Here is a 17,297-nt window from a genome sequence, read left to right on the forward strand (position 1 = left end):
TGAACAAATAATTTCAAACACGAACCCATTTTAGGCAATATAAAGCAATGGAACTAGAAAACCAATTACTATCCAGTTACTGTTATGTTTGGGTTATACTAAATGTAGCTGCAGCCCCTGGCCAGCAGGGAAATGAGGCAGAAAACCCTATGTTCCTTAGCAGTCATCTGTGGATCTTACCATGAAGGGAAAAGGTTTGTTCTTATACCCATTTCCTCACTAAGTAAATTAGATACCTGTAGGGCCCAACTCTAGAAGACTCAAAGCCCCAAAGCTGAAGTCAGGACACCTCCTGTATAAATAGCAAGTGTTTCCTTGTCAAACTATTCTATCTAGCACTACTTCAATCCTCCTTCATTCCAGACCCTTGATTCCCCCAAATCCAAAATTCTAATTGGTATACCCAGATTATTTCTTATTTCAGCTTTCTGGGTTCTTTAATTTGCTGTATAGGTATTCTACCCTAAATTAATTGCAAAAATAATCTCTTCAAGAAACCTTAACAAAATACCAGATTCCCTATTAACAACAAAAGGGGATGAAGACTAACAATCCAAAAGAGGGAAAAAAGGGATCTATGGCAGGCCAACTCTGACCTCTGATCTCCGACCTCCAACTCCTGTGCTGTCGGAGTTGCTGGCAACCCCCATTATACAGAACTGTAGATGACCAGAGTCCGTGGGAGGCAGGACTGCGACCTTCCCACTCAGTCATCCTCGGAGCTTTCAGCAGACCTTGCATCTGTAGCCACTTTCCAATTCCTGAGCTTGCTTGTCCTCTCCTGCACTTCAGGGTGAGCCACAGGAACATCAACACTTTTCTCTTTCTTTTTCCTTTTGGTTTTCTTAGTGTCTCTTTCCTCCATTTCTTAGTGTCTCTTTCCTCCATTTCAACAGAACTGCTAGCTGCTGAATCATCTGACTGGGAAGTAGCACTTTCTCCCTAAAGGTAAAGGTTTTTTAAGAGACTTTTTCCTGGATTTTTTTCTTGCTCTTGTGTGGTTGCTTCCTTTTCCTGGTACTCGAAGCTCCAGTTTCTTCAGAGAACTCACTTGAGGAATCTGCTGCTGTGTCCATAGCTGCCTTTTTGTTTTTCTTCTGTTTTTGTGTGACCATTTTTTTCTACTTCTTTTTATGGGATTTCTTTGACTTCTTATGTTTTCGGGATTCATGGGCAGATGCTTTTACCTGGGGACATGTTTTTTTTCCCATTGGTAATGTCTTGTTGGTCACTACTGTCTGTTTCAAACTCTTCAGGATACAACTCTTTATAACCACTGTGACCCCATCTATCTGGCATGTTGGATTCATAATCATATAATTTCTTGTTCCAGGATTTAGCATTAAGAAAATCATCTTCAAGGGCCCCAGGAATTTCATTCCTTGGCCTCCAGTAGTCTCTCTGACTTTCTTCATCAAAACCATCACTTCTCATCCGACTTGAGCTGCTGGGTACTGTGTTCCTTCTGGTCCCCTGGTAAGCATCCTCCATTTGCTTCTCTAGTTCTCTGATTTTCCACATGTCAGATTCTTCCTGAATCTTATTGTGAGCATCTGCATGCCGGATGACATTCCTCAGGAGGACTTTCCCCAATGGAACCCATGACATTCTTTAATCCCTCGATCCGTGTGCCGCAGCCTCGAGTGTCGGGGTGGGAGAAAAGGCCTCTTTTTTTTTTTTTTTATGCTGAATGTCCTTTATTGAAGGAGGGAGGAGGTCTTAAATACAGGCTTACAGCACAATGAGAGAACCCCTGGAGGGCAGAAGTTTGCTACCAATGTTTTACAATCTTGTATCTAAACTGTTAACACCCAAAATGCAGGGTACACAGACAAGGAACTTCCCTTAAGCATTCAGGAGGGTAGAACCCAGCAGGGAATTAGCATAGAGAGGACATCAAGGTCAAGGTCAGTAAGCAAGGCAACAGCTACCCAAAACAGGGGCCAGGGCCCTATGGGTCCCCTCTTTTACTAAAAAATGAGCTTTTGACTTTGGTTGCATGGGACGTCAGCAGCTCTTCTGGAGCGTGTGGGCATCCGCTAGCATGGACACAACTCCAGGAACATGAACCACCAAGGCCCATTTTTCTTGATCCCAGCACGACTTAAGCTGGCATCTCTTCTGGAGAATCCAACCTCATGGCTACAGTTCCTAAGCTTACGTTAATTCATGCCAAAGCTGGCCATATTGGGCTCTCAGTCCCCATTGGCATCAGAAAGGGAGAGTTTTTCACAAAGGCTCAATAGGTCTCTGCCATGTTGGGCTTCAGCAGCAGCCACAGGGTGTACACAGCATTCAGGAACCCAAAGAGGAACCTCCAAGTGCCAGTAGAAAGATCCTTCCATTGCTCCAGAGGGTGATTTGCAACAGGAGCCATGATAGAAGCTCTTAAAGAAGAAATAAATGAACCCCTTCAAAAAATTGGTTGTGAAATCACAAATGAACTGTCGAAGGAAATGAATAAAACAGTTCAAGATCTGAAAGTAGAAATGGAATCAATAAAGAAAACCTGAACTCAAGTTAAACTGAAATTGAAAAGTTTAGTCAAACGGGAACCTCAGAGTCAACCTTCACCAACAGAATACAAGAAGTGGGAGAAATAATCTCAGGCATTGAAGTCAAAGTAGAAGAAATGAATGCTGCGGTCAAAGAAAATGTTGAATATAAAAGCCTCAAGGCACAAAAATATCCAGAAAATCTGGGACACTGTAAAAAGACAAAATCTAAGAATAATAGGAATAGAGGAAGGAGAATTCTAACTCAAAAGCACAGAAAAAAAATCCAACAAAATCACAGAAGAAAGTTTCCTTATCCTTATCCAGGCACAAGAAGCATACAGAGCACTCAAGCATATTAAAAGAAAAAAAGGCTAAATAAAATATAGAGGCAGACCAATTAGAATAAAGCATACCTTCTAAAAGGAGATGGTAAAAGCCAGAAGAGCCTAGACAGAGGTTCTAAGAGATGCCAGCCCAGACTATTACCTATCTATCCACAAATCCAGTCCTACAAAAGGTGTTTGAAGGAAAACTTTAACCTAAAGAGGTTAGCAATACTCAAGAAAGCACAAGCAATAATTAATCTCAGGCCATCAAATATCACACACACACACACACACACACACACACACACACACACACACACACACACTGAGAGAGAGAGAGAGAGAGAGAGAGAGAGAGAGAGAGAGAGAGAGAGGCAGACAGACACAAAGAAAGAGACACACACATATCACAACAACAAAACCAAAAAGATTTAGCAAACACTGCTTATTGAGATCTCTCAACATACAGGATCTCAATTTTCCAACAAAAAGACTGACTAAAAGAATCAATACAAAAACAAGATCTACCCTTCTGCAGCGTCCAAGAAATTTACCTTAACTTCTAGGGTAGAGACAACCTCAGGGAAAAAGGACATAAAAAGACGTTCTAAGATAAAGGATTTAAGAAGCAAGCTGGACTAGGCATTTTAATATTTGACAATATAGACTTAACACCAAAACTAATCAGAAGAGATAGGAAAGGACACTATACACTAATCAAAGGAAAAAATCCACCAAGAGGACATTGCAATTGTTGATATCTATGCGCCAAGCATAAGGGATACAAAGTTCAGAAAATGAACAAATCACATATTGACCCTCACACATTGATAGTGTGATACTTCAGTACCCAATTCTTGCCAAAAGATAGGTCATCCAGACAAAAACTAATCAGAAAAATGCTGGAGATAAATGATGTTATAAATCAAATGGACTAAACAGATAACACACACATACACACACACACACACACACACACACACACACACACACACACACATATATATACTTCTCAACACCTCATGGAACTTTCTCCAAACTGACCAACCATACAGTCAGACACAAAGCAAGTCTCAACAGACATAACAAAATTGAAACAACCACCTGTACCCATCCCTTATTAAAGCTGGATATTTATAACAACAGAAAGCTTACAAACTCATGGAAACCAAACAACTCACTACTGAATGAAAAATAAGTAAAGGCAGAAATTAAGGACTTTCTAAAATTGAATGTACACGAATACACAAGATATCCAAACTTATGGGACACAATGAAGGTGGTTCTATGAAACAAGTTCACAGCACTAAGGGCTTTCATCAAAAAAGAAAAAAAGGAAAAGGAGAGATCTCATACTAGTAACTTAACAGCATACCTGAAAGCTCTAGAACCAAAAGAAGAAATCACTATCAAAAGGAATAGTCAATAAAAAAGTCATAGGGCTAAAATAAACAAACTAGAAACAAACAAATGAAAAAACAAACCCAAATTACAAAGAATCACTAAGGTAAAAAGTAGGAAAAGAGTTTGAGAAAATCAATATGATTGACAAACCCATATTGAAATTAGACAAAAGGTGGAGACAGAATATCTAAATTATCAAATTTATAATGAAAAGAGGAACATAACATCAGACATGAGAAATAAATCCAGAGAATAATAAGGACATACTTTAAAAACCTGTACTCCATCAAATTGAAAAATCTAGAAGGAATGGATAATTTTCTCCATACATACCAACTACCAGAGCTAAATCAAGATCAGATAAGCAATTTATACAGACCTATAACCCCTATTTAAATATAAGCAGTAATTAAAAGTCTTGCAACCAAAAAATGCCCAAGGCCAGGTTGTTTTATTGCAGAATTTTACCAGACTTTGAAAGAAGAGCTAATTCCAAAATGCCTCAAATTATTTCACAAAATAGAAACATAAGGAACATTGTTCAATTTGTTTTATGAGGCCACAGTAACCCTGATACCTAAAGTGAATAAAAACCAACAAAGAAAGGGAAAAAACAGACCAATTTCCCTTATGAACACAGAGGCAAATTTTTTCAATAAAATGCTCATAAATTGAATCCAAAGACACATCAAAAAGATCATAAAGCATTATCAAGTTGGCTTCATCCCAGAGGTACAGAAATGTTTCAACATCATAAATTAACAAATATAATCCACCACATAAACAAATTCAAAAACAAAACAAAAAAAAAAAACCACACCATCATCTCCTTAGATTTAGAACAGGTCTTTGACAAAATCCAACACACCTTCATAATAAAATTTCTAGAGAGATTAGGGATACAATGGCCATACTGCAATATAACAGAGGCAGTTTACAAAGAGCTCATAGCCAGTGTCAACTCAAATGGGGAGAAACTCAAAGCAATTCCACTGAAATCAGGAACAAGACAAGGTAGTTCACTATCCCCATACCATTTCAGTATAGTACTTGAGGTCTTAGATAGAGCAATAAAGCAATTGAAAAAGATCCGGGAGATACAAATTGGAAAGGAAGAAGTAAAGATATTTTTATTTGCAAATGATACGATAGTATATAAATGTGACCTTGAAGATCATACTGCAAAAATAGTAAACTGAAAACACTTTCAGCAAAGTAGCAGTATTATAAATTAACAGAAAAAAATCAGTAGCCCTCCTGTGTACAAATAAGAAATGGACTGAGAAAGAAACCAGGGAAACAACACTTTTCACAATAGCCTCAAATAATCTAAAATATCTTGGAATAACTCTAACCAAGCAAGTAAAAGAGTTGTATGAAAAAAAAAAACAAACCTTAGGACATTGAAGAAAGTGAAGAAGGTATCAGAAGATAGATCTCTTCTGCTCATTGATAGAGTAAAAATGGCCACTCTAACAACAGCAGCCTACAGATTCAATGCAATATCCATCAAGATGCCAACAGAACTCTCTACAGATCTTGAAAGGATAATTTTCAGCTTCATATGGGAACACACACACACACACACACACACACACACACACACACACACACACCAGGAAAGCTAGAACAATCTTGAATAATAAAAGAACTGCTGGAGTTATCATCGTACTTTGTTTTAAGTTGTATCACCAGATACATTGATTAATGGGATTGAATTGAAAACCCAGATGTAAATGCACATACCCATGGACACCTGAATTTTGATAAAGAAGCCTGAAATGTACACTGGAAAATTCAATGAATTATGCTTGGTCAAATTGGATGGTTACATGTAGAAAAAGGCAAATATATCGATACTTACCACCCTAAACAAAACTCAATCCCAAATGGATAAAAGACCTCAACATAAAATCAGATACAATAACCCTGATAGAATAGAAAGTGAGTAATAGTTGCAAACTCATTGGAACAGGAAAAGACTTTCTGAACAAAACATCATTAGCACAGCCACTAAGATTGGCAATTAATAAATGGGACCTCATGAAACTGAAAAGCTTCTCTGCCACAAAGGACATCATCATTTGTATAAAGCAGCTGCTTACGGAATAGGAAAGATTTTTTTTTATCAGCTGCACATGTGAGAGAGGGCTCATTTCCAAATTATATAAAGAACTCATAAATGAAGATATTAAGAAAACAAATTATCCAATAAAAATGGGGTACAGATCTAAACAGAGAATTCTCAAAAGAAGAAACTTAGCTTTGAAATACTTAAAGAAATGTTCAACATTCTCAGTCTTCAGGGAAATGCAAATCTAAACTACTTTGAGATTTAATCTTACACCCATAAGAATAACTGAGATAATTAAGACAAGTGACAGCTCATACTAGGGAGGATGTGGAGTTAGGGGAGGACAAACTTGTACAGCCACTATGGAGATTAGTGTGTCAGTTCCTCAGGAAGCTGCAAATCAATCTACCTCAAGATTTTAGACATATACTCAAAGGAAATTTACCATAGAGATACTTGCTTAACTATGTTCACTGCTGCTCTACTCATTGTAGCCAGAACTTGGGAACTACCTATATGCCTATTACCAGATGGATAGATAAAGAAAACATATATTTACACAATGAATCATTACTCAGCCTTTAATTTAACTACAAAAAAAATCATCTTGAGTGACACGACACAGACCCAGAAAGACAAATATGGTATGTATTCACTTATGTGTAGATATGACCTATTAGATCAATGGAAACCAAGCTACAACCAATAGAACCACATAGGTTATGTATTGAGTAAGGGGTTAGGGATGGGCAGATAAATATCCCTAGGAAAGAGAAATAGAATAGTTATGGATATATGATGGTAGAGCTGGAATGGGAGGATCAAGTCTAGAGGAAGGAGGAGAAAGGAGTAAATATGAGGAGAGACAGCTAAAATTAATGAACATTTGAGGGGTAGTTTGGAAATCTAATACAGTAGATTTCTAAAATGAAGGTATCTAAATTCAATTATCAAATAGTGGAGAATACAGAGTCCCACCTGACCATCTCTTGTCTCCAAATGAAGCTTTCAATACTTGGATTGGAACAGAAGTTAAAATTTATAAACTTATTTGGAACTATTAGGCCCACATTCTTAGTAACTGGGTAGAACAGGAGTCCCAAGACCAGGAGAGAGAAAAGTACCATCCTTAGGAATAGACAAACGGGGAAAATTTAAACTGTACCTATCTGGAGTCCTTCCAATCTCTGTGAAGTGGATCCAGGTTTCATGACTCTTTTAATCCTCTGAGGCCTACAGGAACTATCTTACAAAATGACATAAGAGTTTTAGATACATTAGTATTACCAATCTGTACTGAAATACATATTGTAGACAAAGCAGGTGATGGGTATCTGCAAAACAGCAGAAGTGGATTCATACCCTTGAGTCCCAACAAGAACTAGAGATTTGGGTTAAAAGCATACGCATTTTCTTCTGTCCAGAGAGACAGATATAAATTGGACAGAGATTTCTGGCCTAATGAGAAGCACTTCTAGATTTATAGATGACAACTAAAATAAATCTAAAATGTTGAGCTTGTGACTGAACAGTAAGCAGTCATTTCTCTATCAGCTTATCAGAACTCTATTAAATGTTAAGTTCTGAATTATTGGGTTACATATAATTGAGTTGTCCAAAGTAGTCCATGGGACGCCCCCCCCAAACAACTGCTATTGCCAAGGCAATAGCTTTCTCTCCACAAACTGACAGCAAGGCCCCATTACTGAAGACAACACCTACACAGTTCTTGAACATGGATAAATTGAACTCATGCCTAGATGGAGCCTTCACCCCTTCACAAAGCCAGTGTCTTTGGTACAGGAAGGTACTCTGCATACCAAAGGAGAAATGGAAACACCAACCCAGCCCCAAACCATTTGATCTACAATGACAATGCTGTCTTGCCTACAAGATATAGTAGTGCAATGGTGGCACGAAGTTTGTAGTAATAACCATCTAGTATCTGAGTTTACTGAAGGCCCACTTTATGAGATGGAACCCATAACTGACACTGTTTGACCAAGAACCTGAGACTCGATAGCCCATGGACCAAGGATAAAACCAAATACTACTGTTCTAAACAAACCACAGACAAAAACAATAAAATGTAGCAATAAAATGACTCCTAATGACATTTTGCAATACCCATAGCTTAGTGCCACGCTTAACTGTCATCAGGAAAGCTTCTACCCACAGCATATGGGAGCAAATACAGATACCAACAGCCAGACATTATGCAGAGAGTTTGTGACCATGGAATACTCAGCCCTAAAAGGAATGTCCTGATCAAATCCTCCCCGTCAGGGTTCAGGGAACCTTGTGGAAGAGATGGTGGAAAGTGTGTAATAGCCAGAATAGATGGAGGACACCCAACAAACAAGGTCCTTTAAATCAATATGATAGAGAATGAACTCCCAGAGATGGAGGGTGGCATGACCGGTGACTGCATGGTTCTGCACAAGATGGGGTCTAGAGCTGAAAAGAGAAGTGGACACATGCCCCACCCCCAAACCCAGGAGCAATCTCCAACTGACAGCCACTTGCAAATAAAAAATTAGTTTTCTCCAAAGGAGTCTCATTGGGGAAACAAACTGCTCTTAAGGGTAGGTTGACTGACTAGCCCTAGATGGCCATTGGAAAATGAAATCAACTACATCTTTGGAGGTGCCGTGTCTCATGATGTTGTTAAGGCTTTTTTCTTTTTTTATTTTATAAAATTGTATCTTATCATTTGTAAAGTTTTTTTTAATGCTTATATATGTTTTTCTCCTTTGCTTTTACACTTTAGATCCTTTGCATAGATTTTATAGCTTCTGATTTATTGTTCTTATGGGATTCCTTAGTATGCAAATGAATGGCTCTCTCTTTCATGAGCTTTCTCTTGGGCTCTCTTCCTTCATTTTGTCCAATTCCAAAGTGTTAGTTTTGTTTTACCTTATTGTATTTTTATTTTATTACTATCCCTTAGATGCCTGGTTATTTCATGATGAGAGACAGAAAGGGGTAGATCAGGAAGGGAAGACAAGTTGGGAGGAAGTAAGATGAGTAGAGGGTGGGAAAACCAATCAGAATATATTATCTGAGGGAAAAAAATCTATTTTCAATAACAGAAAAAATAAAGTGCACAAATAGCAAAATAATGGTGAAAATATGCGGGTAATCTACTGATAGACAGAACTGCTAAAAGGCAATATCTTCATGTACTTTTAAATTTAGTGCAGTATTTATGGTTTTTTTTTTTAGAATTCATATATTGAAACTGTACCCCCTATACCTCAGCATATGATTACATTTGTAGATAAGAACTATAACAATGTTATCAAATTAAATCGATGCCATAAATATGAGCTCTGATTCAATCAGAATTGTTTGTTTATAAAAGGAAATTTGACACAGAATAAGACACAGGCTGCTACAGGCCCACAGAGTGATCACCATGTAAGGAGTCAACAAGAAGGTAGCTAACAACAAGTCAACTAGAGAGGCTTCAGGAGGAATCAAGCCCACTGGTACCTTGCTCTTAGAACTTCAGTCTTCAGAACCTTGGGTACAGACATTACTGCTGTTTAAAGCACCTGGGCTGTATTATTTTTTCTACTGTAGTCCCTATCAAGCTAACATGGAACAAGAAGATGCATCATGTTGTCATAATAGTCAAGGCAAAGGGAAACAGATAGTGATACTCTGAAGATATTTATGCCTTTGGTGAACCTTATCAGAATAAAACAGAAATAGTGCATTCTGTAAAGCAGCATCTACTAAGACAGGAAAACAAGGGACAAACCACAGAAGACCCATGGGACCACATTGAGAATGTCTATCTTTCTCTAGAGAACAACAGAAAGATACCAAATTCTTTTCTTTATTATATTTTAATTACCATACACAGAAGCAGGTTTCCTTGTGGACGTCTCATGCATAGTTTGTTTGGCACTCTGCCTCCTTTCCTCCTCTTTCTCTGCTTCCCCTCTCTGCTTGTGTCCTTCCAGCAATCTTTTCTCCACACCTCCCTCCTCATCCCCCTTCCTTAAAACCTCTTGTCTCTTCCAAGGGCTACTTGCTAGTTTCACAACCTACATCCACGCAGTCCCACAAAAGTACACATATTTAAAAGTTAGAATCTAAGACTCACATGTGAAAGACAACATGTAGTATTTCTCTTTCTGAGAATGGATTACTTCATTTAATCTATTTTCCCTCTTCCATTCATTTTGTTATGACTAAAGAAAGTTCACAACATGTCATGCATTACTTTATTGCTGCCTGTCACAGTTCCTTGCAATTTTGAATAGTGCAGCAATAAATATGGATGTGCAGGTATCCATGCAATAGATATACTCTTGTGTAGATGCCCAGGACTACTATGGGTCATAGGGAAGTTATGTTTTTATTTATTTATTTATTTTGAGAAACTTCCACCCCAATTTCCATAATGTTTATATTAGCTTTTACTCCACTGGCGGTGAGTAAGGATCCCCTTTTAGTCACCTACTTTCTAGCATTTATTGCTCTTTGTCTCTCGATGACAGCCACTATGATAGGGTTGAAACATATCTCAAAGTTATTTTAATTTGTATGTGACTAGTGATTTTTATAACTTTTAAAAGTATTTATTTTTCATTTGTATTTCTTCTTTTTGGAACTGTCTTAATTTTATTGACCCATTTTTTGATTACCATAGAATTATTTTAAACATAGAATCATCTGATAGTCTTCTATGCCATACATATAATTGACCTGTAGTGTTTGCAATAAATTATGATAGGCCTGGATTGCCAGTGATGCTGCTTGTTGTGTGCAATTTATAATCATAATTTTAGTAAGATTTATAGTATCTTAAGCATCATCATTCATTTTCCTTATGGTACCAGTATTAAGTCCAAGGTCATGTATATCTTAAACAAATGCTTTACCAATGAATTATATTCTTAGCAACATTTATATTTAAAAATAACCATTTTTAACCATTAAAAATAACCATTTTGCTGTTTTTTTGGACTATTTTGCTTTTATTTAAATTAATTTTGGGAGAATTTCACACATGAGTATTGTATTTATATCATTACTTATTCTTTATTTCTTCCTCTGATTCCTCTTAATCCTTCTATTACCATGATTATCATTTAGACAAAGTCTAACTTTATAGCACTGGCTTTCCTGGACCTTGCTATATAGACCAGCTTGGCTTTAAACTGACAGAGTTCCACCTTCCTCTGCCTCCTTAATACTGTAAATCTGCTTTCCTAGTTATATTAAACAGGTAGTTTCTTAGCCAGAGATGCTGAAAATATGACTTTAATACATCATATTGTCAAACAACATAAATCAATTTTCCTTTTGATATAATTTGAGATCACTTGACAAAAATCATTGCAAATATTTAATAATTTACTAATCTATATAGATATGAAAATGTAAAACTTCTAGTGAATACTGTTTCATTTGAAGTAATTTTAGTCTTCCAGATTCAATTTATATCACTTCTTCCTTACAGAGACTGAACTAAATCACATCCAATTCATTAGAACAAGAGACATTATTAAATTCGTCAGTGGAGAACTATATGCCAAAGCCTGGCATTGAGGTAAAAGACACAGTTGTCTTTTCATATTTATGGGTTTCAAATCAATGAGTTAAATTAAACAAGGATAGAAAATATTTCCACACTGACTGGAGGCAGAGAACAATGCTAGCAAGCAAAAAGCCCTGGACTGTTTCTATTTAAATAGAATTTTCACTGTGTTAGATAAGTTCAGGACTACTGTATTTTGTTTTACCATTCCCCAATACTCTTACTTTGTTTTTGTAAATTCAGTGTCTGTTTTGTTTTGGTTTGGTTTTTTGTAGTCCTGACTTGGTACATGTTTCCCAATAACTTGGTCCTATTTTATGGCTATGCTGTATTTTGGTAATTCTTATAATAGTTTAAAGAGTTCAGTATCATTAGATATAACTTTGATCCATGATATTTTATATTACTATTGTAATTGTGTTAGGATGCTACAAATTGTGCCTAATATGAAACAGCTAATCCATAAACATATGTCGTCTGAATTCCCAACCTACGTTCTAGTCCCTCATGTCTTTACCTTTACCAACACTCTATGAACAATTCTGAAATTAGACATGTTAATAAATCCCCAGTGGCCTAACAGTGCAAGTGAAAAGGAGGGTCTTGTATCTCTCATTTTAAATCGGAAATCTCGAAAACAAATGAAGGTTGGTAAGGAAGACAAACTGAAAGCAACAGTTTGGATCAGGAACGAGTCCTCACGCTTTGAACGACGGAAAACAACAATACAAAAACAAAACCTCAAAACAAATCGAGCCAAACAAAGCTTCTGCTTTGGGAAGAACCCAAGAGAGACAAGGAAGTGAAGTCACCCAGTAGCTGATAGGGAAGGTAGTAGTAGTCTGGAGAAAGAAAGGAACCAGCTACAACATTGCCTTAAGGTGAAGCATGGTACATAACAGAGTCTCACTTCTCTGGGAAAAGAGACAGAGGTGGGGGGTGGGAAGCAGATGAAGAGAATGGGGAAATGAGTACATGTAGAGGTTTTTTGTTTTTTGGTTTTTTTTTTGTTTGTTTGTTTTTGTGAGGTTTAACCATCTCCCTGACAGAAATGCGAGCACTGATGTAGAAAATGCATTGTGTCATCCAGAGATATGACTTAAGTTCTGAACAGGGGTGCACACCTACCTCTAATCCCAGTATTAGGGAGCTGAGGCAGGAGAATCACAAGTTTGAGGAAAGGCTTGGCTATGTAGTGAGCCCTTCTCAAAGAACAACACCATCTAAAGAAAAACCCAAATATACCAAAATGAAGGATCCAACAATATAGAAATATAAAATTATAAGCTTAAGAGATAAAAACTGACAGTCATCAGCCTCTAAAGGTTAACTGCTAACAATGGCTGTCTGCTTCTCTATCAACAGCCAGGGGTTAACTTTTAACCCCCTTGCTGCTTATAGCCAACAACTGCCTGGACCAAAGTTAACTTTTAATAGTTGTTTCTATGTGACTTCTAGCATGCATCCCAAACATGATGTTCCTATGTGACTCCTAGCATGTACCCCTTGCCTGATACTATAAAAGGGGACCAGCTCCCGACTCCATTACCACAGCCTCAAAATTCCAATATTGGCTGTAGTCTCAGCTAGCTGATAAGCTTTTGTACCCAGTGTGGGGGAGTATTTTTTAATTTTTAATTTTCTGGAATGAAGTTTGCTTCTGGTTTAATAGATTTTCGTGGTCTGTCCCCCATTAATCTGTTGGGAGACCCTGGACCCAACAAAGGGACATGACTGAGACTGATCATGAATACAACCTTAAAACAGGTGATCAGTGGAGACAACACAGTAACACAACCCATTATATTAGAGCTTACCTAGCTAGAGTGGAAACAACAGCAACATACTTCTCACTATATTAGATGAAGTCAGAGCTTTCCTAGCTAGAGTAGAAAACTCACTACCTGTCTTTAAAACTTCAAAATACAGGTTGACTCTTGTCAGGATTTAACACAGCTGGTGACTTGCAATAAGAGCCAAAGATAATGTATTGTTGTAAAACGTCCAAGGATTTTAAGCATTGTGCTTACTCTGATGTACCTGCATTTTAAACTGAGAAAAACAAAGCCTGTATCATAACACATCTGATATGTTGAACATTATGGGTGAACTAATATTTTAAGTTCATTCTTGAACACCTAAATGAGGAAAAAGAAGATTCCTTTCAAAATATTATTTTGTTCAGTGACAATGAACCTAGACACTCAAGAGAGCTGATATAAATGTGAAATGTTACTCATTACGTTTTCATTCCTGTTGACGCCACAACCTTCACTCTGCACCCTGTTAATCAAAGACCAGTCTTAGCTCCTAAGTCTCATTATGTGAGAGATATATTTCATAATATAGGTAATAATTCCACTGCACAAATTAAAGCCACAACATGCTGTGAAATAGCTACTATTCTAGAAGTTGTTATGGATATTTGTGATTCCTAAGGGACAGTAAACATATCAATATTAACATGAGTTTGGTAGATGTTGATTCTAACTCTTGTGAGTGAAGGAGGGTCCTTAGTGGAGAACTATCTGCACTTGGAGTAGAAGGAACAAGAGAATTAGCAATAGAAGCAGAGCCTACATAACTGACTGTACTAGTATTGTGTCAACTATGACTCTTTAACAGAATGAGGTCTGTATGAATGATCAATCATGTTGACATTTTGAGAAGGAATCTACTTCCAGTGAAGATGCTGTGACCATCACTGAAATGGCCTCAGAGAATTTGATCATTACACAAAGTTAGTTAATGAAGCAGCAGGGGAACTCAGTTGTACTACGAGAAAAATTACTAAAAACAACACTGAATAACATAGAGGAATGTTTTGTGAAAGGAAGAGCCAACTGATGCAGCAATACTTATCATTGCCTTAATTTCAATGGTCACAGCCACCCAAACCTACACCTATCATGAGTAAGCATCAACACCAAGGCAAGACCTTCCCAGTACAAACATTCTGTCCAGTTTCCCATTAGCCTTTTTCGTAGCAACAAAGGGTTTCTCCTTCCATTAAAACGTATTACTTATATAAAATAATGGGTTTGTTATGACAATTTAGTACAGGTAGATAATGCATTTTGATCACATTCAGTCCTCATTACTTTTCCAAGCTTTTCACTTCTTCTGCCTTCATATCTTCCTAAACCATGCCTTTTTTTAACTCCAATGTATTTTTAAAATAATTATTTATTTAATCTTGTGTGTATGTGTGCCTGCATATTTGTTTGTGAACCACATGCATGTAGGAGTCTGAGAAGGTCAGATTCCCTGGAACTGGAGTTATAAACAGTTGTGAGCTGCTATGGGAGTGCTAGGCATCAAGCCCAGGTACTCTGCAAAAGCACAAAGTGCTCTTAACCACTGAGCCATCTCTCCATCCCTGTAATAACTTTTTTAACATTAAAGAGTCTACCTTTGACATAAAACAAACACTGCTTGTGTTTCAGAATCAGGCCTATTTCACTTAACAAGGTCATTTACAGTTCTGTCTATTCCTGAAATAATAATTTTCTGCATCATAGATGAATAATATTACACCATTTATCACATCTTCTTTTTCTACTAACTCATCAATGTGAATAGGTTAATTTCCTAAGTTGGCTAACATATCTCCACTGCATGAAGGTTTTTATTCATTTTGGTATATACCTGAGTGACGTATATGAATTATGATTCAATTGTATTTCTTAGATTTGTAAGAAACCTCCATACAGATTTCCTCATTACATGGGCTAATTGACACTATCCTAAGCATTGCTTTAGGATTTCTTTTCCCCCAAGGTTTTGACATTTATTGTAGGGTCATGAGTCATTTTTTTTTCCTTCTGAGGTGCAAGCTGTTCAGATCAGAAAGGACCATTTGATGGCTCAGCCTTCTCTTACATTTTTGCAAGTTTATAGGAGCTACTATGACCACTGTTAGGCTGAGTTCTTACCAGTGTTTTCTATATACAAATGTGTCAAGTGAAGTACCCAGTCCTCAAGCTGCCCCACCAGAGGAGAATATGGATTTCCCTGTTCAACACCACTGTATACTGAAGATAATCTTCTAGCCATGTTAGGATTTGAGAAATGCAACAGTGGTTACATTTTAACCAAATATCTCTCTGGTCCTGACAGTGTACAAATTAGTCCCCCAAAAGCAATCTGCACTGTGTTGGGGATGAGGCATAAGCACTGAGAAATCATGGTTGCCATGGACACAGTCATCTCTGTTGAGCCTTCAGGTCATATTCACACACACACAGCTCATCTTGTTCCTGCTCCCACAAGTCAGGCTTACATTCCCAAATAAAAACAGCCTCTGTTTTTCTCTACAGCACAGCCCACTTCCCATCACATAGAGCAGCATCTCTGCACCTGTGTCCTTCACAATCAAGTTTCTGGTCCCACATTGATTCTTAGCGTGGTCAGTCACCTTAACAGTGAAAGAGGAAAAGGCTTGGAAATATTTACATGAAGGTTTTCCCTTCCACATTGCCAAAATGATTATCTGTAATACCTTTTAAGATTATTTTGAAGCCATAACACTAGTGAGTAACCTTCAGTATCTGCTTGTCACATGATTATAGATCTTAAATATATTTTTATAGCATGTGGAATTGTATATCTATGGGATTTCCTGAGCCTTCCCTTTGCTGTTTTGTTTAAATCCTCACTGAGGTGGATTTTTTCTTTTTCCTGTCTTGTAGCCTACTGGCTAAAGTTTGGATCCTTTGTTTCTTTAACAGTCTTAAACTTGAGCATTTGGGAATATGATCTGCATATTTCTACTATATACTGCTGCTCTTCTGCATTGTCCCAGGCCACCCCCTTTTGCAACCCTGAAAATGTTTTGTTTTAGAATTATGAAGCTGCAGCAAAGTGTTGGTTATTTCTTAACTGACATTTTACCTCTTATATTTAACATTAAACATTTACATATTGGACACAATTAAGTTTCAAATAAATGCCATTAGTTTTCCAATCATACTTGCTATTTCTGACATTTCTACTATGCATTCTTGTGATTCTGGCAATCTAAAACAAAACTTAGAAAATGTGGCTTATCATATGCTGTTGGAAAATAAATGGAACAGATGCTAAATCATAAAAAGACTAATTAAGTGCATTCGTTTTAGATGCCAAATTTTCTCTGTCTCAAAAAAAAATCAGCAAATACCATAATAGATATATCTTGATCAGCTGTTTTCAACCTGTGGTTCATGACCCTTGAGGGGGAGTGCTGAAGGACTCTTTCACAGGGGTCACATGTGAAATATCCTGCATATCAGATATTTACATTATGATTTATAACAGTAGTAAAATTACAGTTAGGAAGTAGTAACAAAATGAAAATAATTTTAAGATTGGAGTCACCACAATATGAGGATCTATATTAAAGGGTCATAGCATTAAGAAGATTGAGAACCACTGCTATTGATTAATAGGGTTACTGTAAA

General features: G+C 37.1%; 1 pseudogene; it reads right to left on the reverse strand.

Annotated features, from left to right (window-relative positions):
* Nucleotides 1-540: 540 nt before the first annotated feature.
* Nucleotides 541-1,629, reverse strand: LOC114685976 (annotated as a pseudogene).
* Nucleotides 1,630-17,297: the final 15,668 nt, after the last annotated feature.

The sequence above is a fragment of the Peromyscus leucopus genome, chromosome 17, assembly GCF_004664715.2.
Source record: "Peromyscus leucopus breed LL Stock chromosome 17, UCI_PerLeu_2.1, whole genome shotgun sequence".
In the NCBI taxonomy this organism is placed as follows: Eukaryota; Metazoa; Chordata; class Mammalia; order Rodentia; family Cricetidae; genus Peromyscus; species Peromyscus leucopus.